The sequence below is a fragment of the Anser brachyrhynchus genome (assembly GCF_964034855.1).
Source record: "Anser brachyrhynchus genome assembly, chromosome: 1".
NCBI lineage: Eukaryota > Metazoa > Chordata > Aves > Anseriformes > Anatidae > Anser > Anser brachyrhynchus.
Genome location: NC_137694.1, coordinates 157,826,070 through 157,852,719, shown reverse-complemented (window position 1 = coordinate 157,852,719; position 26,650 = coordinate 157,826,070). Strand labels below are relative to the sequence as shown.

The 26,650-nt window shown below is 36.4% G+C and overlaps 1 protein-coding gene and 1 long non-coding RNA gene across 3 annotated transcripts in view; one reads left to right on the top strand and one right to left on the bottom strand.

The window, feature by feature from the left end:
* Positions 1–26,650, top strand: part of GPC6 (glypican 6) — an 807,879-nt gene that overhangs the window by 499,462 nt on the left and 281,767 nt on the right. The gene's annotated exons all lie outside the window — the stretch shown is intronic.
* On the bottom strand, positions 11,913–19,678 carry LOC308188353. The gene is made up of 2 exons (XR_013945438.1): positions 13,588–19,678; positions 11,913–12,437 (listed from the first exon to the last, which is right to left on the bottom strand). It is a non-coding gene; the product is annotated as an uncharacterized lncRNA (long non-coding RNA).

Genomic DNA, 26,650 nt, shown 5'->3' with positions numbered 1-26,650 from the left:
TTTAAGCCTAAAAAAGTGCAAATACATTTTGCCTTGAAACAGAAAGACACTGGATAAATGTTTAGAACTTAGATTTGTTTTTTCCTTAGTAGATTGTGTCCTTGGAAAACCAATTTGTAATTAGCGGTATTAAAGGGCACGATATCCAAATCAGCACATAGAAACTGGTGAAAATGATATCTTATGCTATGTGTCCATGTGATTTAGTTCTAGATTAGCTGTAATCTCTCACGGAAAAAAAAAATGTTACTGTGGACGTTTGATGAAGACATCTGTTCAGTGTATGCCCGCAGCCAAAGGGAAAACGTTATGTGCCTTTTATTTTATTTGAAGCATTATGTAAAACAGAATGACAGTAGCAGGCTCAGGATGCTGAATGCCTTCTTGAAGTGTCTCATCATTGGCTCAAGTAAGAGAGAGAATATGAGACTAGGTGACCTATTGTTTTATCCCAGTATGATAATTTCTGTGTTCCCACTAATGAACGAAATCTTATGTGCAAGAAAGAACAAAGACATCTGCAGATAATAGCCAATTAGAAGATCAAAGGCTAATTAGGTAAGTTCTGAAATAAAGTTTTGAAGGTGATTCAGGCTGCTAAACTGGGAATTGTCATAGGAGAGGATAATGATGTTCTCTATGGAGCTCAGAAAAGGACAACCAAAGAACGCGGTGATGCTCAAAATGATAAGGAAAAGAAATATGCTTAAATAAATACACCAAAAGGAAGTTCCTTAAATAAGTGATTCTAGAAGTCATTGGTAGAATGACTGGTCCACAGGACCAAGATTATTCTTTCTTGGATTTGAGAATAATCAATAAATAGAACAGGAGCTACTTTATAAATATATAAAATACACATAGACATGCAAACACATTCACATATTCACTTGGCTTGTAGTTATTCTGAAGTATGTTATTTGAGACTGAAGTCATAAGGCTGTTTACTTCTGAATTAATAGATTAGTGATTATATACTTTTTAGAGAGTTGCTCCACTCATACAGAAAGGTAACTCGCTGACTGATTTATTTAACTTTTACAGAATCTTACCAGTTTAATGGTAATTTATCTACTGGAGGCTATGAATTTTGAGACAAAGGAAAGAAAGAGGGATGATTATGCTGTGTGCAAGTGCAAACATTAAGCACTTAGGTATAAAAGTTGTTAGAAGCAAGTGGTGTCTGAATCAATAATGAAGCTAGAGAAAGAAAGAACTGTATGTATGCATTGCCTTCCTACATCTGCATATGTGCACTCACTTCTAGGAAGCAGTGGCATTCTTCCTTTGTGAGAAACATTCCTCAACATGCAACCACTCTCCCACTTCCTTGAAGTTGGCTGTTCTAAGCCATATTTTCTATCTTTCTTGCAGGATTGTTTTTCAGACAGAGTAGCTCTATGATCACACAATGACACAAGCTATGGTGCCAGCACAAAGGCAAGGACAGGAGCAAGCCACCAAGGCAGGGCTGTCACTTTTGGCCTGGGTATGAATTGTCTTCAGCAGATCGTGAAATGTCACCTTTATGTGTTCTTCTTTCTTTAGTCTCTCAGACTTACAAACTGGTTTCTTTTGCATAATCTGGTTTATTTTTTCCTGTGTGCATGTAGTATATGGGTTTTCATATCTTAATCCCCTTTATAAGAGGCAAATAACAGAATATGTAATATTTATGAGCTATTATCATCTATTATCGTCGTATCACCATGTGAATTAATGTCTGCCCTGGTTCAGTGCTACAGCATAAACTACCAAACAGCTTAGGTGATAACAAACATCAGCTCTCTATCACACTAGTAGCCAGATATACCAAGCAACCTGAATTACCTTCAAACACACTGAATGTTTCCCCAATTGTTTATTATCTTTAGAAAACTGAGGTAATCTAAAACTTTGTAAAGTTATATTTGAGAATTTTATCTTTGTTACCGTATTCTATGTTTTACATCATGATGAAGTTAACTCTTTTTGAAAGAGCGTGTTATGTTGTGCAGTGTGTGAAATCACCCTTCTTCCTAAGCAAGGGAAACACTTGGTAATGTGGTCCAAAGAGAGACAATGCTGTCAAGTTGTGCCTGTCTGCATTTTGCCTAAAATTTGTTTTTCACACTCAAACATAAGAAAATATTCAGCTTTTAGGAAAATGTACTCTCAAATCTCTTTACTCAGAAAGCCTGGTGTGCTCAAAAATACCTCTCTCACCAACAGTATGTTTATATTGATTTAAAATATACAGCTTCTGTAACAAAGAACATGGAAGGTCTTCATCTCATTTAGCTGTAATAATCTAGAAGTTAGACATTTAGTAGGATATGTTAGTTATCCATGTTTGCTGCTTGGGTGGGCAGAGTGAGATGGCACCCCCCAAAAGCAATTCAACTAATCCAAGGACAGGCGTTTAACAGAAGTGGAAAAGTTGCCCACTGGAAATATGTGCTTTATAGAGGGCTTAAGTTCAGTGAGATGAAGCACAGTTCTCAAAGTTAACAGTTTCTCTTCACTTAAAATGTTCTTCTACTATCAATTTAAAGTCAATAAAAATGAGATTTATTTAGAAAATAGCAAGAAACTGCACATTTGACACTGAATTAATATATATTAACAAGGCCTAATACAAATAATGTTGTATTTTCTTTGTTGTTGCTGTTGTTTACATGTTGCCAGATTTTTTTTACTCTTTAATTAAAGTCTATTTTTATTAATTGTATATGCATGTTGATTTTTAATTTTTGCAGACTACTATACAGGTTCCTTAGAGGGACTTCTTATTCTTTTAAGGGAGACATGATACATATTATCTAGTTAACTAACATCTCTGTAATTTTTTTTGTTATTTCTATTTTCATGTGTGTGTGTGATTTTTATCCTCTGGATGTCTAGGAAACAACTATTGGTAGGGCTTTACTTTGGTTAAAATTTGTGCTGGTTCTGCTTTTTAAGATGGATAGCTCCAACTTATATCATGGAATGGTTTGGTTTGGAAGAAACCTTAAAGATGATATAATTCCACCCCCTCTGCCATGGGCAGGGACACCTTCCACTAGACCAGGTTGCTCAAAGCCCCATCCAACCTGGCCTTGAACACTTCCAGGGATGGGGCATTCACTGTTTCTCTGGGCAACCTGTTCCAGTGCCTCACCACCCTCACAGTAAAGAATTTCTTCCTTATATCTAATCTAAATCTACCGTTGTTTAGTTTAGGGCCATTATTTTAAAGCTATTCAGTTTGAAGCCTGGTTTTCAAGGCCTTGGACACTGCACAAACTTTTGAAAGTGAATTCTCTTCTGAAGGTGACAGAACAGTAAGTACCAGGGATGTATCATAAAAGGTGTCATTATCTTGTGAAGCAAGTTAGGTGTATTTTCTTGTCAGAAGAAGAAGAGATACATGGCATTCCTAATGTGTTGCTCGATTCTAGTGATTTTATGGAGCATTGAAACAGTTTCAATGTAGTGCTTTTTCATTCTGAAATATTAGTTTTTTTCTTTATAAGTACACCATTGTATGGCCTTTCATCTTCCACTCTCTTTTCTGGACCAGCCATAATTACATCTCTCTTTTATGAAAATGATTGCAACAATTACTGAGATGCTTTCATCTTCAAAAGCTGTTTCTTATTTTCTTAACCAAATGTTTAAACCACCTGCCTTTATATGCATTATTTGAGAAAAAATAAGGAAGTGACAACACTTATTTTAAAAGCATAATTCTTTTCCACAGTTTTGGGTTAAGCAGCTTCACTAGAAAGAGACCAAAACCACAAACCCTGAAATCAAACAATATTTTAAGACGCTCAGGAAATAGGGCAAAACTGAAGAATGAAAGACATTACCTCCCTTTAGGTCATTGAACGTTAACTGAAATTTTAGAGATATACTATAACAGTATGCTAAGTTTATGTAGCAAAAAATAGCTTTCATATTGGTTGCAGAGGTCATGCTGTTACTCAGTTTTATGTTAAAAGAAGAAAAAATAAAGGTAGCAACATAGTTACTTTTGATCAATTTATTCCTTTTTAAATAAGAACAGAAAACCTTATGTAAAGCACTGCTGATACGGAAAGAGAAAGAATAAACTGTTTTTTAAGACAAAAGATTATTTAAACAAAAGAGAAGAGAGCAAGGCAATTCTGAATACTCAACTTGGAGAAAATCAATGATGTGGCTGTGGTCAGTACCAAGTAACAAATAGGCTAATGATCTGGATTAAAAAGTAGTCAGTAAGTTGGATGTTTATTAATACCAGTCCTGTAAATTGTTTTAGTTAATCAACATGACTGGGCAATTAGAATACAAAGCAGTACAGATGTAGAAACCTCTGTCCCTGAGCAGCATAATGTCTATGAAATTCAACTAGGCTTTCTAATGCTTTCTAATGCTTTTTGGTGACAAATTATGACTTTCATTTTGAATATATATGTTTGGGTTTTTTTAATCTGAAAGGATAAAAGTCCTGAGAATAGAGAGAATGGCTTCCCTAAGGAAAAGTGTTCTTATGGGAGTTTATTTTTTGAAATTATTTGAGCTTTCTGTGACAGTTTAGCTTAAATATATATATATACTCTGAAATAAGGAAGGAAGAAAGGAGGAAAGGAAGAAAGAAAGAAAGAAAGAAAGAAAAGAAAAGAAAGAGAGAAAGAAAGTCATTGCAAACAAATAATCCTTCTCTCTTCTTTCATTATATCTTGTATCTTTGGTCCTGTAAATTTAAGGAAAATGTTGCTGTTACTGAAACAGCTGTCTCAGAAAAAAAAAATGTAAAATTAATAGTATCATGCAGAGATGTCCTAGTCTAATTAGTAGCTATGGAGAGCTTTGGAGAATAATGGAAAAATAAAAAATCAAGCTTATTTTTGTAATTGGGTGGGAGATGGGTGTGTTACAATACAGAAAAATCAAGAAATCCTTTGCTAAACTTGGCTAGGAAGACACAGAGAAGGCTACAAAAGGAGACTTGAGGTGAAGAAGAATCAAACTAATTAAAGAACTTGTCCTTTTATATATATATGTAATCCTGACTTGGTATCCCTTACACCTGTAAAGTGAAAGTAAAAACACGATAAAATCATAAGCTTCATGGAGATAATCAATCACCCATGGTGGTCAGGAAGGAATTTTCTTTCCCTATGAATAATACTACCTTCAGTGCATTACACATATTTTGTCTTTCTCAAGAGCTTAAAGTGTTTGATCATTGCCAGTGGGAGGCAGAGCACTGTGACAGACCAGTTGTCTGATACAGTCTGACAAATGCTGTGTTTCTACATTTAATTTATTCAGGTTTTAAGTTTGCTTATGAAGTTGATAGGGGCATAGCAATTAGCTACGCTATATCATTTAACTTGTCCTGGAGAAACAGTTATAGTTTCAGAACACCCAGCCTCTAATTAGAGATAATTACTCTTGATGGAATAAGCAACCTGAGAAAAGGGAGAAGAAAAGGTGAGTTTAATTTCTAATGCCATAGGGAGGTCTTGACTGTTCAGAAACTGTCTTTAAATCTTAGTAGCTCAGCTTTGAAGTGGTAGCTAATAGAACCAGGCAGGAAATAAGCCTGATTAACATTTTGTTAGTAACTTTGAGCACAAAAGTTATATTTACAATGATAACCAAGACTTATCTTCCACTGAACCTGACATTTGTTTAAGAAAAAAAAAAAAAACTATCTTGAATCAATTAAAATTACATTAAATAAATTTGGATATTCATTTTGTTGTGCATTACTTATCACTTTTTCATTAAAAAAAAATGTTTGGAGATCTCAGACCTATCTAAAGGGAAGGGTTAACATTGATTTAGATAGGTTATGACACATTTATGTACATGTTATCCACTAGTTAATATGAACTCATATCACAATGATCTCTGCTGCACTTTAATACCATAAATCTATCAGCAGTATCTATAATAAAAAGGCTGAGAGAGATGTATTATTTTATCACAAAAAATTTACATACAAAATCTTATGGCCTTATCCTACAGGACTGATTTGAATTTGTTTAAATGCATGAGGCTGGAGTTACGATTTTTTCTGCCCTACAGAATAATTCAATGTAAAGTTTGGATGGACCACATCTCTCTCTCTTTGGTTTCTCATACTTCAGCAAGTAATTGTAAATGGAGTTGGGAAGGAAAAGCACTTTTCTTGTTGCTGTTGATTTGTCTTTTTTTTTTTTTTTAATAAAAGCATTTCAGAGCAATTGCTCTTCTGCTTGGATTTTTGTTGTTGTTCAATGTCTGTTAGCTCAAATTTGTGTGGAACAGTGGAATACAGAAGAGATTAATAAGGGAAAGCTAGCGTGAGTGAAGAGAATAATATTTGCACTGCTCAGTGGAAGCCAATGATCTCCAAACTGTAAGAAGATAATTTGTAGACAACTGATATTCCTGTAAAATAAATAAATAAAATCAGGGTGAGGAACAGTTGGAAAGGAACATAAGTGAAAACCATAAAGGTAGATGTGTAAAGGTAGAAACCATAAAGGTAGAAAGGTAAGGTATTCATCACTGTGAGTTTTTTTTTTTGGCTTTTGTTTTTTGTTTTCCTGGGGGTTGTTTTTTCCTTGCTGCTTTAATGTTTATCTGGTGTTTTAGCTGTCACATAGGGTCTACTCTCATTTGTTTCCAGTAGGCTGAATATGATTAGCTGGATCCCCTCAGTGTCTCCAGTTCCCCTGACTGCCTGTGGACCATTCATTTCTGTCTGAAGGAGGCTTCCAAATGCTGACTGGCAGAAGCAAGCAAGACATCTGTTGCTTCACTCAGTAGCAGGCAGCTACTCCTCAATAATAAAAGACACATTTTCCTCTTTAATGTGGATTTCATAAGTTTATATTTAATTTATGGTTGGGTTTTTTTGGTTGTTGTTGATGGTGGTGGTTGGTGGCATATGAACTTCTCCAGGAATTTTTTTTCTTAGGAATTGTTGAGGCTCAGGTGTGCAATATGCTTGCTGTTCGTAGTTCTCCATACCCAGAGAAAAACTTGTTTAACCTAATCCTCCCATGCTAAAACGTGAGTTTTCCTAGCCAGACATTTAAATCATTGGCTTGAAACACTTAGAGGACCTTAGTGTTGTTTTGTTGTTGTTGTTGTTTTGGTTTGGGTTTTTTTGGTTGTTTGTTTGTTTTTGTTTGTTTGTTTGTTTTGTTTTTCCTCCCAGGTATTAACATTCATTTTATTTAAAATTAGTGCCAGGTGGTTTTTAAAAACACTGACTCCTTCTGTTTTGAGTCATTAATTATTCAAGTTTCATCAGTTTATTTTTCAGCTTAAAAGAGCTCTGATTCCTCAGTGACATAAGGGACCACAGAAAAACAGAACTGTTGGTGTAAAACTGGTACTGTTGCAGTATTGCAGTCTATTCAGATAAGTGGATGCCACTGTGCTACCTTCTTCCTCCTAAAAGATCCAAGTATTCAGAAAACATGCAGTAAAATAACAGACAAAATTTAACTTATTTTGGTTCAGTGTTTTTCAGCTCTGAAATAATGATATTTTGTAAGCACATATCTGGGATTATAATCAACATTTTGTTTGTGTGTAATATAGATATCGTACCCTAAGGCCAGTAAAAGTTTGGTCCAGCTCCCATAAGGAGCTCCCATAAGGATACTTTCAAACAATTTTCCCGCTGATCTCTAGTCTCAGTGAAAATCATTTTTGCTCTTATATTAAAAATTACCAGTATAAATAAGGTTTTGCTCCACTTTCATACATCTTTATTCGAAAGAACAATATAGAGCTTGAATACCAATAAAATTGAGTCATTTTGACTTGGTCATACACTGGAAGATCAGACTTCCAGACATAGACTGAAGACTGTTTTCTCAGATGTATAGTTTCAGATTTAACCTGACATATTTCTGCCTTGCTGAAAATAGCATGCTCATTTGCCAATATGTGAACAGCTTCACAGGGTGCTATATACAAGTCTAAGTCTAGCTGGAAGTATATGTTATTTCCTTAATATGAAACTAATCTGTAATTGATTAAATGGATATTGTCAAATCATGTTGTTATGAAACAGATCAGTAATCCCATATTCTGTGTTTGTCTATCTCAGATGCACTGAGATCCATGAAGGGAAACAAATTTCTCCTTCTAACACTTCTTATCTCCAGATTTTGGAGAATATTTCTCTGAATAATATTTTGCCTCGTGCAGCCAGCTTAGTAATAAAAAGAAAGCCATACCATGATTGCAAAGAGACAAAGATGACTCCAAATCTTCAAGAATGCAGGAAGTGTGTTATTGTAGGATGTCTGTAAATTGAGCCTAAAATCTTTATGACAAGCACTAGCTGTACAAGAGGAGAAGTGAGGATATAGCCTCTGTAGACCCAGCCCTCTCTGTTAACATTACTTATTGCACAGATTTTCTCTCCTGATCCTTGCTCCAGAGGGATGGACCATACGTAGACCTTGGTGCAGGATAACTCACAGAGTTGCTTCCTGGATCTCTATACCCTAGGGAATGAAAAATGTATCCATTGCAGGTAAAACATATATTCTATTTTCTATTTTTGGAAGATATCTATTACACTAGCCTACCCGTAATGGAAGGAACACCCCTCAAAAGAGAAAATTTACAGACTCAAGTTCTGTTTTAAACTGCAGCATTTAAATTCATGCCTAGTATTAAAAATATTCTATCAATAATTTTAAATGTTTCAGAAAGAAGATTCCTATTTGGGGCTGTTTACAGACCTCTTGGATCAAGAATGCTGAAAGTCTCTTGCACCTGTCCTAACCTGCAGTTATTCTCTCTGGACCAGATGCACCCTGGGGTCAGAGTAGAGTGAAATGAATGTTTGCGGATTTTTTTATTTTTTTATTTTTAGAGAAAACTTTAGAGAACTAAGAGTTGGATTTGTTTCAGAGCTTCACCTTTCAGAAAAAGGAATTGACTGTCCTCATTACTGACTGTAGGATTTTCTTACCTGGCATGGATCAGTCAGGTCAAAAGGTGAGAGAGACAGAGGCAAATAGAACATGAACGAGAAACAAATATCATCATAGGCTGCTTTTCTCTGTTCTCTTGCCTTGAACAAAGAAATCAGTCAGCAAATAGTCTCTGCTGTGCATAGAGCTGCCAAATTCAGAGGCTATGCCCTTTTTATTATACCAAGCATGGGAAATATGAGAGAACAGGGAATCCAAAATCACTTTAGTTACTGTCTTGTTTTTCCATCTCAGACACGGTATTGTCACCTAATATATGCCTTAAATAGTTCAGCAATTCTATTGTATCTGTTTGGATAGTCCATCACATTTTCAGCTAAGTGAATTGTGATTATTTTTCTCATATGTCAAAGTCAAAATATCTTTTCTCATGTACTGTAAATGTACCTTTGGATTGTGACTACCCTTTAAATTGTCTGGATTGGCTCTCTGGGGAAGGCAAGAAAGAGCAAAAGCGAAGAGGTGTAAGCCTGCATCACACAATGAAGCCTGTAGCAGACACCCACAAGCTGGCTTCATTTGAGTTAGCTCTAGAGCTGGAAGCAGCACAGATGTAGCTACATCCCACACTGAGAAAATTAACCTATTGAAAACAGAGTTCATCTGAGAGAAAGACATAGCACTTCTATAAGAAAGTGAAACACTACTGTATTTGTTTTAGTGTCTGATATATAAATCATTTTCCATATACATAAAATATTCAGACAGTATCTTTTTTTCATTTAGCTGGCAATCACTTTGTTAGTGCTTATCTAAGCAGTTTCAGAAAGTTGATTCCCTATAGTATTCTCTATATCATAGCTCTGATAAAAGGTTTGGGAAAGCTTCTCGGTTCCGTTTGTCCCTTTCAGCATTAATAAGATACATTTTTTCTTACTCTTATTGTGTCTCAGACATTCGTTGAGCAATGATAAGAGTAATCAGAGAAAGAGGATAGCCTTAAAGACTTTAACCGTTTCCTTCACTGATGCCTATGGAGAGACAAACATTCTCTTGATGAACTGACAGGTCTAATTACAGCAGAGTACAATGAAAAAAATGCGGATGATACTAGTCAACTTCACTCTACACCCCCCCCCCAAAAAAAAAAAAAGAAAGAAATTACACAAATATCCCTAACAATCTCCCACTAACTAAATAAATAGATATCTTGCAATCAAAAATCAGTAAGATTCTCCATATTGAAAAGCCAGTTCACCCTTCAACCACATCTATCTTAGTGACAGATGCATCTTTCATAGGAATTGGAGAGTCAACAAAAATCAGTGTATGGAAGTGAGAAGGCTTAACTTATAAAGACTCAACTTATGAAGAACTAACATACGCAATATCTAGTATGATTAATTTAGATTAATCTGTATGTAAAATTAGTGTGATTAATTAACATATGCAATATCTAATATTATTAATTTAGAATATTCCATTTAAATTTCCTAAAGGAAATATGTTTCCTTTTCTGGATTCATGTTTTTCCTGTGTTCGCCTCGTTTTATGTGCTCTACATTCCATCAGACATTTACACTTCTGCATTAATAGTGTCTTCTATAATCTATATTTATTTCATTAGTATTCTTCCCAAAGTGAAATCTTTGCATTATATATTAATTTGGATGATCAGTTATTTACCATCCCTTGTTTGTTTGCATCTACTGAGGAAATGGTACTTTTACTAGAGGCATAATAGCCAGATCATTTAACCCTCTTGCCAAATTTGATACAAATCCAAGAGAAGCATAAGCCTTTTCTTTTCTTATTGAAGAAGTGCAAATGGGGATTCCAGAAGTCTTTCCAATATTAGTCTATATATGATGGTCATATTGGAAGCTTCGAACTGGTCGTTGATCCATCTGTTGGACCTTTTGATCACATCAGTGTTGACTGTGTCCAGTAAAGACAACATACCATCTGACAAGTTGCTCTGGCTACCAAAATACGAAAAACTTTTCTCTTCTTCCTCCCTGCCAGACCAGCACTGATATGATCAGGGGTGAGACCAAGATAAAAATGAAATAGTTGCAATGACTTTAAAACAACTCACAAACATTTCAGAACCAATTATGAAAATTTAGATCAGCATTTTTTTACTAACCTAAAAAGAAGCAAAACCTATACATAGGAGTTAAGTGACTGGCTCTACAGGTATTATTGTATGAGCAAAATTAGTAGACGGCAAAGCTTTCCCACTTATATTTGAAAATTTTCTTCTTCACCATTAACAATTGGAATGTTGTTTTGCTTAGGGGAGAAATTTGATTCTGAAAATGCTGATGTTCATATATTCTCTGTATTGGCCATAAAAGCAAGAGGAGCTTTCTAGCTGAACACTAATCCATGATGGCATAGCAGTAAATAAATGTTTTTATTTATTTATTTATTTCCTTACTTTGACCATCTGTGTTTCTTGATATGATGTGTAATGGGAGACTGAGAGAGCTTTGGGGGAATCCTGTTACTGTCTACAAATACCCAGTGGAAGTGTGCAGGAGGGAGTGTACTGGGTCTGGATGGGATGTTAACTTTCCCTGCAGCAGCCCATACAGTGCTGTGCTCTGCACCTGTAGCTAGAACAGCAGTGGTATCACACCAGTGCTGTGTCTGCTGCTGAGCAGTGCTGGCACAGCATCAGGACTCTCTTATCCTCCTAGGGGGTGGGCAAAAAAGTGAGAAAAGAAACATCACCAGGGCAGGTGACCTAAACCAACCAAAGGGATATTCCATACCATACGATGTCACACTCAGCAATAAAAGGTGGAAAAAGGAAGAAGAGGGGAGGGGTGGGCTCTCGTTGCAAAAACGTCTGTCCTCCCGAACACCGGCTACATGCATTGAGGCCCTGCTTCAAGGACGTGGTCAAGCATCGCTAGTTTGTTGGAAGTAGAGAGCAATTTCTTTCCTCTGCACTTCCACACAGCCTTTACTTGTTTTGTTTTTTTTTCCTTTCCCCCTCCCTTTTCCCCTTTCCCTTTTTTCCCTTTAGTTAAATTGTTTAATTAATAATAATCTTTCCTTAATAATTATTTTTTCCCTTTAATTAAATTATCCTTATCTCAACCCGTGAGTTGTTCTTTACTTCTTCCCCTCCTCTTCTAAGGAGGGGGAGTGAGAGAGCGGTTGTGGTGGAGTTCAGCTGCGTAGCACGGTAAGACCACCACAGGGAGACAGACTCTTGTGAAAAGTGTACAGTAGGATGAGAAGTCATGAACCCTAGTTACAGTATGGGAAACGGGATTTAGTTATTTTTTCCCATGAGGGAAGTCCAGCACTGGAACAGTTTCCCAGGGAGTCTGTGGAATATCCATCATTGGAAATATTCAAAATTTGACGGAAGAAGGTGCTGAGTAACTTTCTATGGCTGGACATGTTTTAAGCTAAGAGTTGGACCAGATGACCTCTGGAATCATCCTATCGGTCTGCAAGTAGTTGAATCATGCTGTCCAGAAGAAATGTCCACCTGACCTGGAAGACTGTTACCTGAAAATTCAAGGGACAGTTTAGAAAAAGCAGTATTATTCATGTAATCCATATCTACTCAGATATACTGTCTTTTACATCCGTAGAGTGGCCAATGTGACAAAAAGCGTTAGACTTACAGAGCCTAATTTTAAATAATAATAAAAAATAAAGAAAAAGAAAGAAATTAAATTGTGTGTTTTGTCATGCAGTCCCTCGATAAAATGAGCGCTTTGAATAAATAAATTAAAAAAAAAAAAAAAGTCACCTCAATTGAATAATAATACCCCCAGTGACATAACAGTTGTATCTTCAGCTCTGTTGGCAATGTTTTATAGATTTCATATATTTTCAGCACAGTTTGTTCTACTCTGAGACACCTAAAGCCAACAGAGTTCAAAAATATTACTATATTAGTTGAGGGGATGTGAAGCTGACTAACTTAGGTTTAATTCAGTAGTGCTCTGGAAATTGAATTGTTCCCCTATTGTTGCTCTGTAATTATCTTCAGGACACTGTAAATAAACAACAGTACATTGTGATAAATTCATACATTTTATGTACTTAAGTACACATTTAATATATAAGCATTTAGTTTACAGAAAAGGTGAAGGTCTGTAGCTTGACAGCAAAATCAGGACACTGAGCATACTCACCTTTGCATATCAGTAATGGAAGACCTAGTGCTTCATAAGGCAAACACTACTAGTGGGATTTTTTATTTTTTTTTACATCCACGATTGCAGTTTTGAGAAATCCTCGTAACTTAATACACAAGTTACAGAGAGTGCTGATGGCAACCCTGTCCTTCTTGTGAAAGCGAACCGGTCTTAAGAACTGGCATTTGTGTGTGTGTGTGTGTGTGTGTGTGTCTGTCTGTCTGTTTTTAAACTGTACATCAAGTACCCAAGGACTTCTGTTCTATAATATTAGTAGTACTGGTTTCAAGCATTTTGCTGAAGTCTATGTCTGAGACTACAAATCTGCTTGCACTATCCCAGCCTTGGCAGGAGCTTATCCCGGCAGGTTATACTTGCCCACACTCTATTTTGACCAATTCTGCTTCAGTACTGAGCACAGGGAAGGGCTTGTAAATCCTTCCTCCTCTACCCCCAGCCATTTGTCTCACCCTGAAGTAAATTCAAGTAGAAAAATAAATTATGCCACAAACCTCTCAGAAAGTCTTGGACTTTCAGTTGACTAGTCCAGGTACAGGCATCTACACTGGAGCCAACAGAAATGAGGAGGAACTGTCTGGCACTGAAAGGAAATAAATAGATAAATAGCTAATCAACTCTGGAAACAGCAGCCAAATAATACTGAGTGAAGCAGCTTTTTTTTGATATATAAGGCAAGCCAATAAAAGGTTGGAAGGAGAGGGCAGAGGTAGGGGAGAACTGAATTTGAACTGTGGAAGCAAACAATGAAAGGTGATATATTTCAAAAGCTCCACAACACACATACATAAACAGGAATAAAAAATAAGGTAGAAGAAGACCCAGCTTAGATTTATATTTTCTAATCCAAGGAAATACAAGCAGACTGTAGAGCTGTTCTGTACAAATCTTCCTAGCTATCTCATATGTTTTAATCATATCATATTTTGGAAAATGATATGTCTGACATAAAAATAAAATAAATGTTTGTGTTTGTTTTTGTTTTTGTTTAATTTGTTCCTATGACTTTAATTGAATGAGAACACAAAGGACACAAGATGACTGCTGAAATGAATCAGTCCAGCAGAATTTTGCCAGTAAGTTGGCACTGGCAGAATTCAATCCAAAGGCATTCTGCAATTAAGTAGAAGCTGCCCTTAATGCCATGGTATTTTTTGTCCACCACATAAAGCCCTGTAATAATCATCACATTTCAAGCAGCAACTGGAGAGAAAGAGTTTCAAATGAATCAGTGCAAATCATTGTTATTTTCATGTAAGACAGATACAAGCAAACATGGTCCTTCTTTTTCAGTTGCACTTTTGTTGTGGTTCTGGCAGTGTACACATCTGAGTGCCTGTACTCTGAATTGAAACCACCATAAAGTGCACTCCTTGAACACTTAGTACTTAAGCATCCTTTCATTTAGCTGAGACTTTTTTTTTTTTTTAGTGTTCATTATGTATTATACATTGACAGGACTATTTTTGTTTAGGCATATCAGGAATCATCCTACGGCCATTAAAAATCATTATTCCATTAACTTTTATGCCTAAAAAGAATTAATGACTCCATGAATCATAATTAAGTCTTCCAGTTCTTTGGCAAGCAGAAAGTCAGACATTCAACAGACCTTCTTGTTTTCTATTTTGTCTGTTGTAATGCTTCATTTTTCATAGTGCTTTTATGCTGACTGAGATCTCCAAACTTTTCCTTCTTGCTTCTTTACTGTGCTTGGCTGTAAAGTTGTTGAGCAGCAGAGGAAAACTGATGAAGGAGATTGTATGGATTGGCAAGGTACATTGGGTATTTTTCTAGTATTTGTTGGAAAGCTTAGAAAGAAGAGGCAAAAGGTGTGATGTTGTTATTTTTAAATTTTATTCTTAAATGTAAGAGTGGAAAATGTTTACTGTATTTTCCCAAATGAATGATAGAATGATAGAATGATAAAACTGAGTACTGTGTTGCTGTTTTTTGTTAGCAGTAATTGGATTATCAAATACATTTGTTAACAAGGTCATACTTATGCCCAAGTAATGCCAAGTTATGCCCAAGTTATGACAATTTATGCCCATACTTATGCCAAGACTCTAGCTGTCTCTGCCTTCTTTAGGGCAATAACTGGTGAAAGTCAAGCACTGATAATAAACACTTTACACAATGAAGACCAAGATATATAGCTGCTTGTGATTCTAAATGTATTATGATTCTAAAATAGTGAAATAGTGGTAATAACCAATGTGCCTGAAACTTAAAGGACTTTCATGCAGAGGAGGCATCAGGAAGTTATGTGCTAAAGATTCATATAAACGTGCAGTTGCATTTTTCAATTGCAGTAGAGGACTTTTTTTTTTTTTTCCTAAAGCAGTATTATTATAGAACACAGGTATATACAGTTAAAATTATGATTATTCAATATTTATACAAAATAGTTATAATAAAACACTGGTGATAATGGTAGAGAAGGAGTTTCTTCCCTGAAGGGTCTTTCCATTTGAATGGCTTATTTGAAACTGCTTATTTTTCTCAAATACCAACTTCTTAGGACATTTTTCACCTAATGGAGCAGACCAGGCCTAGCAGCCTGGCAGATGTTTGTTGCTGCCATCTATTTGAGAATTGTCTGTTTTTAATCTTTTTAGGTCTTTCTTATCAATATTTAGAAGAGGCTACTTTGAAGGTAGCAGTGTCCTATCTGAATAATTAGCCAGCTCTGTCTATCTGACAGCAAATAACACCCAATGTAACATATCTTCATATCTAAAACATTTTTTCAATCTATCAGCAGAAAGCATCCTGTGAATACATTTCCTTCTGCTGAAGAAGGGATTGCTGGCTAGTAGGATCTCCTCTATTCCTAGAAATCCTGTTTCCACATTAATTTTGAAGAAGCAAACTGCTGAAAGAACTGCTTGTTAAACAGTGATTCTTTCTCATTGTTGTTTTAGTTGATGGTGATGCAGGTTTTTTTTCTGCAGTTCTTTAACATGTGAACACAAAATAGTTGTGTTCATTTTCCCACAAGCCCAGTGAATCCACAGTAACAAACTCAATTTGTCTGGTCAACCAGGAATGTACAGGCCTACCTTTATAGCACCACGGTGAAACCTGTCCATGTCCTGGATGATGTTCAAAGATGTCCATAATTCTTAAACACCAGTCAAGCAGTTTTACATAGATATTCAATATGTCATCAATGATTCTTAGCTCCTGAGTGGGAAGAGAAAAAAAAGAAAAGAAAAAAAAGTTTGATTCACTTGCCATCTGACAATGCTTTTATTGGCAAACTAATCAAGCATTGCCAAAATGTAGAAGAAATTGAAGTACTCCAGAGTTTGAGTGGAAGTACAGGCTGGTCGCAACATGGTTTCCCAGGATGTTTGTATTTCATTCTGTGTCCATTTATCATTAACATCTATTATGACTTTGTTGGCAAGCTGCCACAAGGTTTGGTATTTTTATCGCTCTTCTTTCTCTTCCTAGACTTTTATATATACATATATATATATATAGTGCTCTTCAGTGAAAATTGAGTGACATGTTTCTGTAGATTTAACAAGGGAAATCTAAATTCAAGCACAGAGAGAAAACACCATGTTAATGTCACATGGAAATTAGTTGTTAGCATACTTGAATAGTTTATTTATCATCCAGTGTTGCAACTGAGAGAACTTTTTTTTTTTTTTTCCAGCAGTAACTTGAATAAATATTATGAACAGAAAGTAGCAGTCTCTTTCCCTTGGGAACAGAAAAATCTTGTAAAGAACCTACCATATGTATTCCTATAAGCTGCTATTCAGAAGGGAACAATACACTCTAAATTCTTTGGAAGATAGAACAATACCACAAAATAAAAATTAATGGTAGGACATTGAAAGATTCCCCAACCCCTGCCTTTTCTCCCTCCCCCAGAAAAGCAGAACATTTTCCAAGTTTCATCACAGCAGCTTTCAGCAGAGATGATTTCTTGCCCAAAGGCACAGGAAGATTAACCAAGTATATCCAACTGCTCAACCAATAACTCATGTGAAAAAGAGTCTAAAGAGCAAATTGTGAGCTTCACAAATGCAATCAGTTTATCAAGGTCAGATAAGGACAAGAGCCTGAATGGATATGATTCAGGATAAAAATTGAATAGATACTGATACTTTATGATTAGAACGAAAATGAGGCCACCTGCTGAATTGCAGGGGTGACATATTGCATTCTGCAAAAATGCACTGTCACTAGAGCATACACAGACTGAAATCCCTGCTGTTAATCAGAAATTATCATTGTAGTCAACAAATTTATTGCTGCTTTCCTTTTACAAATGTACAGTGAAATTACTGATGAGATTAGAAAGAAATTCATAGTGCATAAATGAAGAGCTTTTATGAGAATTTTCTATTGTGTCAGTGAAATAAGTGACAGTAAGTCTCAGACAGTGACCTCTGGTGTAAACATCATTAGTGATGGGGCAGGATGGCATCTGCTGAGAGGCTGGCACCTGACAGGTGAAATATGGGTATCTTTCATGTAATTGAAGGCAATATTTTAATGGAAAAATGCTCCATAAATAAAACACAAATTCAGAAACCCAAATCACTGTACAATCTTGAATGTATAAATCCAGGAAAGAAAAGGACTGTTCCCACATGTGAGGGAAGAAAGAAAGTCAGAGAGGAGTGGATCATCACTGGATGAATCTAAAAAAAAAAAAAATGTAATGGCAAATGTACCATTTTGTAACAATCAAAAACAACAAACTGGCCAAGGAAAGTTGACAAAATCACTGCTCGTTGCAAAGATTATTGATAGAAATCAACTGCTTCATTTTTGTTGTCATATTTTAAATTATAACTCAAAGGAATGGATGGCCTAGTATATCATAAATAAATAAATAAATAAATAAATAAATAAATAAATAGATCCTTTTACTTAGATAATATTTTTACTGTAGAATTGATTGGGTTTCAGCATAGATGCAAAAGAGCTCTTAGGATTTGCTGTGGTGCTGTGCTTGTCTATGTGAGTCACTAGGACTACAGGAGTCAAACTGTACATTTTTTACCATCACAAAAATATAAAGTATGTCTATGAATCTTCCCCTTAGAGTTTTAGTCTTCCTAATCGTATGGGTAGATTATAGAATATGAGATGTTGGCTCATCGTTTGAGTCAACATTACCTTTCTTCCAACCTGCCATACTAACCACTTGGATTCCCCAAAGTGCTTCATTCCCCAAAGTGTTTTGGTGGGGAAAAAACAGCTGAAGCTACATAGAGGTCTCTTCAGAGATATGAGACTTTGGCACCACTGACATTACTGTGAAAGAAACCTGTCTTCAGACAACTGAAGATTGTGGTTAAAGCTCACAGGGTTTTTAGAAAGTAGAAGTGAGGTAACTGCTAGTCTGTACCTCTTTCCATTTCATATTAGGAATGGCTGCTCATATATGAGCAAAAAAATTATGATCTTAAGAGTATTTTAAGTAATATAGCATGTTCTTGCTAATTAATGTCACAATTCAGTAGTCACTTTTGATACCTGCATAAATAGAGAGACACTCTGTGTGATCAACACCCTTTTTATTGTTTGCCTACTAAATTTCCTTAGTTTTCTGGAAGCATTAGTAGTAGATCTATGGTTAACTCTTCTGTTACAAGTTTGATCTTGACATGTGATGTGCTCTCGATCTTTCAAAAGCAAACCTTCTACCTGAAGCTGCTTTTTTATGCCCTTTAGCCAGAAAGGGTTGTGAGTACATGCACACTACATACAGTACAGACAGACTGAGATTAGTAAGAGATTAGTTTGGCTAAGTTTTGTGGGGATTGGAGGCATAGAAGAAAAATACTTCCTTTCCACTCTCACTTGGTTCACATGCTTGGTTTTATTTCCATGTCAGTAAGATCTAGGCTAGCGTAGTATTTTGGAAAATACACCTGTTTTCGTTTATATATAAGCTACAGAACCTTTGATGGCTCTTCATTCACAGTGAAACATACCGACCTTACAAATACAACATGAAACCTCATGAAATATGTGGTTATTCTGTCTATGAGAATGTCATATTTTTATGAGAAAAATAATGGTTTGCCAAAGTGTAAATGCATAGTCCACTGTAAAGTCCACCACAGTTCTGAGCAAATGTTCCTCCAACAATGCTCTCCAGAAATAGTACTGGTTTATCCTTCGTACCGTATTTTTACATGAGCTTGTCACCTAAGCAGAAAAACATAGTTAAACAAATATGTAGAGCATTTGTTTGGGTGAAGCTTCTGTTGATCTTATATTACTAATGGGTAAAACTGTACTTAATGCTAAATATGACAAGATTTTAATAAAGACAAGTAAAGGAAAAAAATATATTTTGAGTTTACCTATTTGATTTTACAAATCTGCTTCAAATGAGATTTTGTTTTAAGTGTACTGAAATATTTTACAACTTTTGTTCTGTCTTTAAAAAGGGTTAAAGAATTAAAAATTTCTGTCAGTTATTTTACTGTGAATAAAACATAAAAAGGACTGGAGCATGTAGAAATTATAATCAGTGACACAGAATACAAAATCTAACCTTGATTATATCGCTGGGAAATAAAATAAAAAAAAAAAAAGGAAAGGAAAGGAGGGAAGGGAAGGGAAGGGAAGGGAAGGGAAGGGAAGGGAAGGGAAGGGAAGGGAAGGGAAGGGAAGGGAAGGGAAGGGAAGGGAAGGGAAGGGAAGGGAAGGGAAGGGAAGGGAAGGGAAGGGAAGGGAAGGGAAGGGAAGGGAAGGGAAGGGAAGGGAAGGGAAGGGAAGGGAAGGGAAGGGAAGGGAAGGGAAGGGAAGGGAAGGGAAGGGAAGGGAAGGGAAGGGAAGGGAAGGGAAGGGAAGGGAAGGGAAGGGAAGGGAAGGGAAGGGAAGGGAAGGGAAGGGAAGGGAAGGGAAGGGAAGGGAAGGGAAGGGAAGGGAAGGGAAGGGAAGGGAAGGGAAGGGAAGGGAAGGGAAGGGAAGGGAAGGGAAGGGAAGGGAAGGAGAAAAGGAGGAAAGAAAGAAAGAAAAGCATAAAATGTCCAGAAGTAGAATTAGATATTTGAACTTCAAGAATTCAGAAGCAGTGAAAAATCAAATGCCATGTTTTAAAAGTTTTAGGCGTTTTGTTTGTTTGTTTTCCAGAGAGACCTCGAAATAATGTTGGAAATTATTTTTTATATCAGACAAATTTCAATATGGAAGGAATCTCAAAAAATGGCTTTAGAAGAACACTGCAACAGCTACTGTTCTCACAATGCAATCTGTCTGAACAGATCAGTGCACTCATAGCACCCTTGCTGGGCTTTGGGTGCACAAAACAGATCAGATCTGATCAGTGCACCGAAAGCAGGCTTGGGTGAATTTTGTAACAACAGCTTGTCAGAGAGTGGGTTTTTGTTTGTTTTGTCTTGTTGGTTTTGTTTGTTTGTTTCTTTGTTTATGAGGATAATTTTAGTTTAACACAGATGTTGTTACAAATCCTCCTTTGTTATCATTATTTTTCAGGATTTAAGTATTTTTCATGTGCACAACAGGCATTTCATCCCTCTGCCCCATAGCCTTAGTATTAATATTCTTATATTTGGAGGAGAGGCAGGTAAAACATGATTAGGAAAGGTTTGTGGAAAGACAGGCCAAGGATATAGAAACAAATATTGTAGCTACTAAGACTTGTGCTTAATCTGGTGAAATAAAATGATAATTCTAATACTGAAAAGAAATTAAGAGTCCTTGAACATCTTCACGTGTAGTCAAAACCAACTCATGCAAGAGCATAAAAGAAAACAATGACCTAAAGCCAAATTTTTACAGGTCTTTTTCATAGGATTCCTGCCTTAATTTGTGCAATAATTGCTCTGTATCTATGTCCCCCTTCAATTCAATTGAAGCTCCTTCCAGAGTTTGATTCATCATATGTTAAGGTAGATCAGATAAATTAGCCAGAAAGAGAGTCTAAGTTAACTTGCTCACACTTAGAAGTCTAATTTTATAGCAGCTGAACTTCACTTTATTTTGCGAGTGAAGTGAGATCATAGAGGACAGGCTTTGAAATGCTATGCTGAGCTATTTGCCAATTCTTTCCTGTAACTTCTGACACCACTCTAATGAAACAACCATCGTGAATGATTTTTTCAGAGTAGAATTGCACTGTAAAGACTTTAGTTTTAATTTCTTCCATCTTTCCCTCATTTCCAGTGTCTCCATCTTCTTCTTGAAATTTTCTTATTCTCTGCTTCCAGGCCTCTATTCATTTCTGATTCTCTGCTGCCTTCTTTCCCTTCCAATATACTAGTTTTAGCTGTAGTCCCTTTAGGGTCTGTTCTAGTCCATTCTTTCTGTCTAGTATGCCACATCTCAGGGTAATCTCAACTAAAAGCAATCTAATTAACTGCTTTTTTCTTCTGGGAAGGTATGTAATTTACTATCAATGCCAATCATGTTTCCTTCTATTCAAGTTAAAGCTTTGTTTATCTGATCCCTCCATGTTACCTGTTCTTATGTTTAGCTGCAGAATATTTCTTCATTATCTTTTTCTATAGCATTTTGTACAGCAGAGCCACCTTTCTTCTCACCAAGTCTTTTATCAACTGCCACTATTAGTTTTCATTTGGTATTTCCTCCAGGTTACACGTAAGTATTGTAGAAAAATTGAAAGTTATATCAAATATTGACCATTTTTATTGCATTCACATGCTTTTAGAGAGCCTCCCAGAGTCACAGTGTCATCTTTTTCTGACCTCAACAAATGCAACCTTTTCTGCAAATCTTTTTGCAAATCTTTTCAGCAATCTTGTTAATGGTTCCAGAATGCTGCATATTGTTCTCCTAAACATTTGTTCATTGTCTTTTCAATCTTCTATTGAGCATCATTTTCATTAACTTAAAAAGGGGATAAGATTGCTATTAGCTTTACAACTTATCCCCTCTTCTCATGCTATTGTGAGCCATGCAACCATATCACAACCAGTCTCCATCCTTGATCTGCCCCTAGTTCTTATTAGAAATATCCTTACAGTAAAAAAAAAAAAAAAAAATAAAAACCTGCTAAAGTGATATCCACAAAGTAACAGTGAAATTGACATCATTGGTACTGTTGACGTGTTACATATTTCTATTGCCTATTCAACTGCTTTTCAGTTTGTGGTTCAGTCCTTGGGAAGAGCTGCTTCTCCCAGTTATCCTATTATGATCAGTCTATGTTTTCTTTTGTTCTGTTTGTTTTTGTGTGTTTTTTGTATTGTTTTTTTTCTTCATAATCTTTTTACAAAAGGATCTTCATTTATAGTTAGAGTTCAAGGTACTAATGAAAATTAAAATAAATATCAGAGAACTGTGGGATTTGATGTAATATTTTTATTGATAAAATTGTAATCAATACACTGTAAACTGGGTATGACTTTTGCAGGAAATACTAGAAACTCATTTTTATTTATTCTTACATGACAAGTTACAATGACAGACTTCCTGATGGCTACAGAATATTTAAGCAGTATTATGACATTGTTGTTTACTTTTTTAATCTGATGAAAAGTTTTACTGCTAGGAGAAATAAAGTATTGCAAAACCGACCCTATGCAGAGGCATAATCCTAACAAAGGGCATACAAGATTAGAAGTGATCATATGTTCCTTTGAACATGAAATTTTGATGAATGTTACAAGTTTATCACACCTTTAATATTTTCTGCATAAGCAGTACCCATTCAGGTTGTTTGAGATTGGTTTCATAATTTTACTCCATGTGGCTCAATTACATTGTTTTATATTATTATTAAATTTAAACTTACAGCATTACTATATAGAGTAGCAAGAGCTCCTTCTGTCAAAAAGGGTGTTATTTCTGAATTATCATTCTTCACTAACAGAACTCAGCAACCATGCTTATTAAATCAAAACTTTAGAAAAGAAAGCATAAAACGAATAGTCCATATAGATGAAAATATGTTTCTCAAGATTTGAATTGCTCAGATGTGAAAATCAGTGAAAGTTGTACACTCACTTTTATATTGTGCTTATGAAGGAATTTTTATAACAATAGAATCTGAAATTGCATGTTTTCTTTCTCCAGGATAATTGTACTGGCTAATTTTGAATCATTTGTAGGAGACAAATGTATGAACTCCAAAATTTTGAGTTACTCCGTCAAACTAGAGATTTATTTGTTTGTTTGTTTGTTTGTTTGTTTATATTTGGATATCTGGTATCAAACTTCCAATATCCAAAATATTTGGATAGGAAGGTGTCAAACTAATTTGAAGTTTTGGCTCACAAGTACGTGGGACTTAGGTACCCAGATAATAGTCTGATCATTTCTTTAAAAGGACAATCTGCTTTTGTCTGAATCTGTTTTAAAAGCTTAATTTAACTTTTTTTTTCTAATTTGAAACAAGTAGATTCCTGCAGATGATATCTCCTTGCTCTATTAGCTTTTGATTAGAGTTCCTTCTTTCTCACTAGTTTCTTTTTTTCATGGGTACTTTTAGTACATATAAAAAGTCACTTTATATAGTAGTCAAGTTGTCAAACAGCAGAATTCAGATGGCCTTAAAAGAACACAAAACAAGTTAACTCATTTTTTTCTCAACTGCCTATTGACAGATGCATACAGAAAAATCTAATGGTCTATGAAGGCAGGCAGTTCTCAGATCTAGAAAAATAGTAACTGATTTAGTCATACTCTAAATAAAACCTTACAAAGTATTTTAAGCATTTGTTTTAATGTCACTTTTTCTATAGTAGATCTATGCTATAGCTTTGTTTACATAACCTCATATCTCAGTAATAATGTTGCAATGTCTAATTCAATATGTAAAAGAAACATATGTCAATGAAATAACACTTGTCATCTCCTTACTGCACTGTGAGGCAACTACAGATGAATTCTCTGTTACAAGCACTTTGCTTGCCCATCGGAAGTTTTGTTTACATTTAGATAGCTAAAAGCTTTTTCTTTTTTTCCCAAAAAAATATGTGCAGATGCATTCACTAGGAAAAAATCATCAATCAAAATTTCATGTGTTAAAAATTAATGGTCTTTACTTGTAAAATATACCTAATGTGTGATTCATAGAATCATAGAATGGCTCAGGTTGGAAGTGACCTTAAAGGTCATCTAGTTCCAACCCCCTACCATAGGCAGGGATGCCACCCACTAGATCAGGTTGGCCAAGGCCCCATCCAGCTTGGCCTTGAACACCTCCAGGGGTGGGACAGCCACAACTTCTCTGGGCAACCTGTGCCAGTGCCTCACTACCTGCACAGTGAAGAATTTCCTCCTAATGCCTAGTCTAAATCTATCCTCTTTTCGTTTAAGACCGTTCCCCCTTGTCCTATCATTATCTGCCCGAGTTAAAAGTCCATCTCCAGCTTTTTTAATAAGACCCCCTTAAGTATTGAAAGGCCACAATGAGGTCTTCCCAGAGCCTTCTCTTCTCCAGGCTGAACAGCCCCAGCTCTCTCAGCCTTTCTTCATAGGAGGGGTGCTCCAGCACTCTAATCATCTTTATAGCCCTCCTCTGCACTCGCTCTAACAGGTCCACATCCTTTTTGTGCTGGGGGCCCCAGATCCAGGTGGGGCCACACAAGGGCAGAGCAGAGGGGGACAATCACCTCCCTTGACCTGCTAGCCACTCCTCTTTTGGTACAGCCCAGGATGCAGTTGGCCTTCTGGGCTGCAAGAGTGCACGGCTGGCTCATATTAAACCTTTTGTCTACCAAAACCTCCAAGTCCTTCTCCACAGGGCTGCTCTCAATGAGCTCTTCTCACAGTCTGTAGTCCTGTCTGGGATTGCCCAGACGGAGGTGCACACTTTGCACTTGGACTTGTTGAACCTCTTGTGGTTCACATGGGCCCATTTTTCCAGACAGTCCAAGTCCCTTTGGATGGCATTTCTTCCATCTTTGGTATCAAACACACCACTCAGCTTGGTGTCATCTGCAAACTTGCTGAGAGTGCACTCAATCCCATCATCTATGTCATTAATGAATATATTGAAAAGCACCGGTCCCAAGACAGACCAAGATGAAGTGTTGAGAACTGAAGGGACAGCATTTTTGTCCCCTTGGTGCATGAAGGATTTAAGAAGCTTCAAATAATCCAGTTTTCTACTGTTGTGGCCTGTGAAACACCAGGAATATGACCCATCCCTTCACTGACATATTAAACTATTGCAAATAATAATGAGCAAATTTATTGAGAGGAATATTCTAAGCAAATATAAAAATAAAGACTTTACTTTTGAGATAGGATGCCGGCTTTGGAGAAGCTTCAAATTTAATTATTTCCAATAACCTGAAAGCAGCCAGAAAATCACAAAACATCAACTTTGGTATTCTTTGTGTGTTTAGTCTGCCTGAGGCTTATGCCTGGGGTTTTTAAAGATGCATGGAAATGTTAAACCTCAGACCAGCAAAAGTAGTGAAAAATTAATTCTAAAGAACATATGTGCTCTGTCTTTTTCCTTCCCAATATGAAAGATGTTTTAAGTCAAACTATCCATCTATTTTTTCTGCAATTCTTAACATAGCAATTAACTGCACTGAATATTCAAGAACATTCCTGCATGATATCCTTGTCTCTCCCACATGATATTCTTGTCTCTAAATTGAAGAGACATGGATTTGATGGATGGACCACTCAGTGGGTAAGGAATTGGCTGGATGGTCGCACTCGAAGAGTTGTGGTCAATGGGTCAGTGTGCAAGTGGAGATCAGTAATAAGTAGTGTTCCTCAGGGATCTGTCTTAGGTCAATATTGGGATTGTTGCTGTTTAACATCTTTGTTTGTGACTTGGACAGAGGGATCAAGTATACCTTCAGCAAGTTTGCTGATTACACCAAGCTGTGTGATGTGGTCAACATGCTGGAGAGAAGGGATGCCATCCAGAGGGACCTGGACAGGCTTGAGAGGTGGTTCTGTGCGAACCTCACGAAATTCTACAAGGCCAAGTGCAAGGTTCTGCATCTGTGCCAGGGCAATCCCCAACATGAATACAGGCTGGGTAGAGAATGGATTGAGAGCAGCCCTGAGGAGAAGGGCTGTGGGGTGTTGGTGGATGAGAAGCTCAACATGAGCCAGAATGTGCTCTTGCAACCCAGAAAGCCAACCATATCTTGGGCTACATCAAAAGAAGTGTAGCCAGCAGGTCAAGGGAGGTAATTCTCCCTCTCTACTTTGCATTCAAAAAACACCTGGAGTACTGCATTCACCTCTGGGACCCCCAGTACAGGAAGGACATGGACATGTTGGAACAAGTCCAGAGGAGGACTGCGAGGATGATCAGAGGGCTGGAGCATCTCCCCTATGAAGACAAGCTCAGAGAGCTGGGGTTGTTAAGCCTGGAGAAGAAAAGGCACTGGGGATACCTCATTGCAGCCTTCCATTACTTAAAGGGGGCCTAAAAGAAAGTTGGAGATGAACTCTTTGTCAGGGAGTGTAGTGATGCAACACAGAGTAATGGTTTTAAACTAAAAAAGACTGAATTTAGATTATATATAAGGAGGAAATTCTTTACTGTGAGGGTGGTGAGACATTGGAACAGATTGCCCAGAGAAGTTGTGGATGCCCCATCCCTGGAAGTTT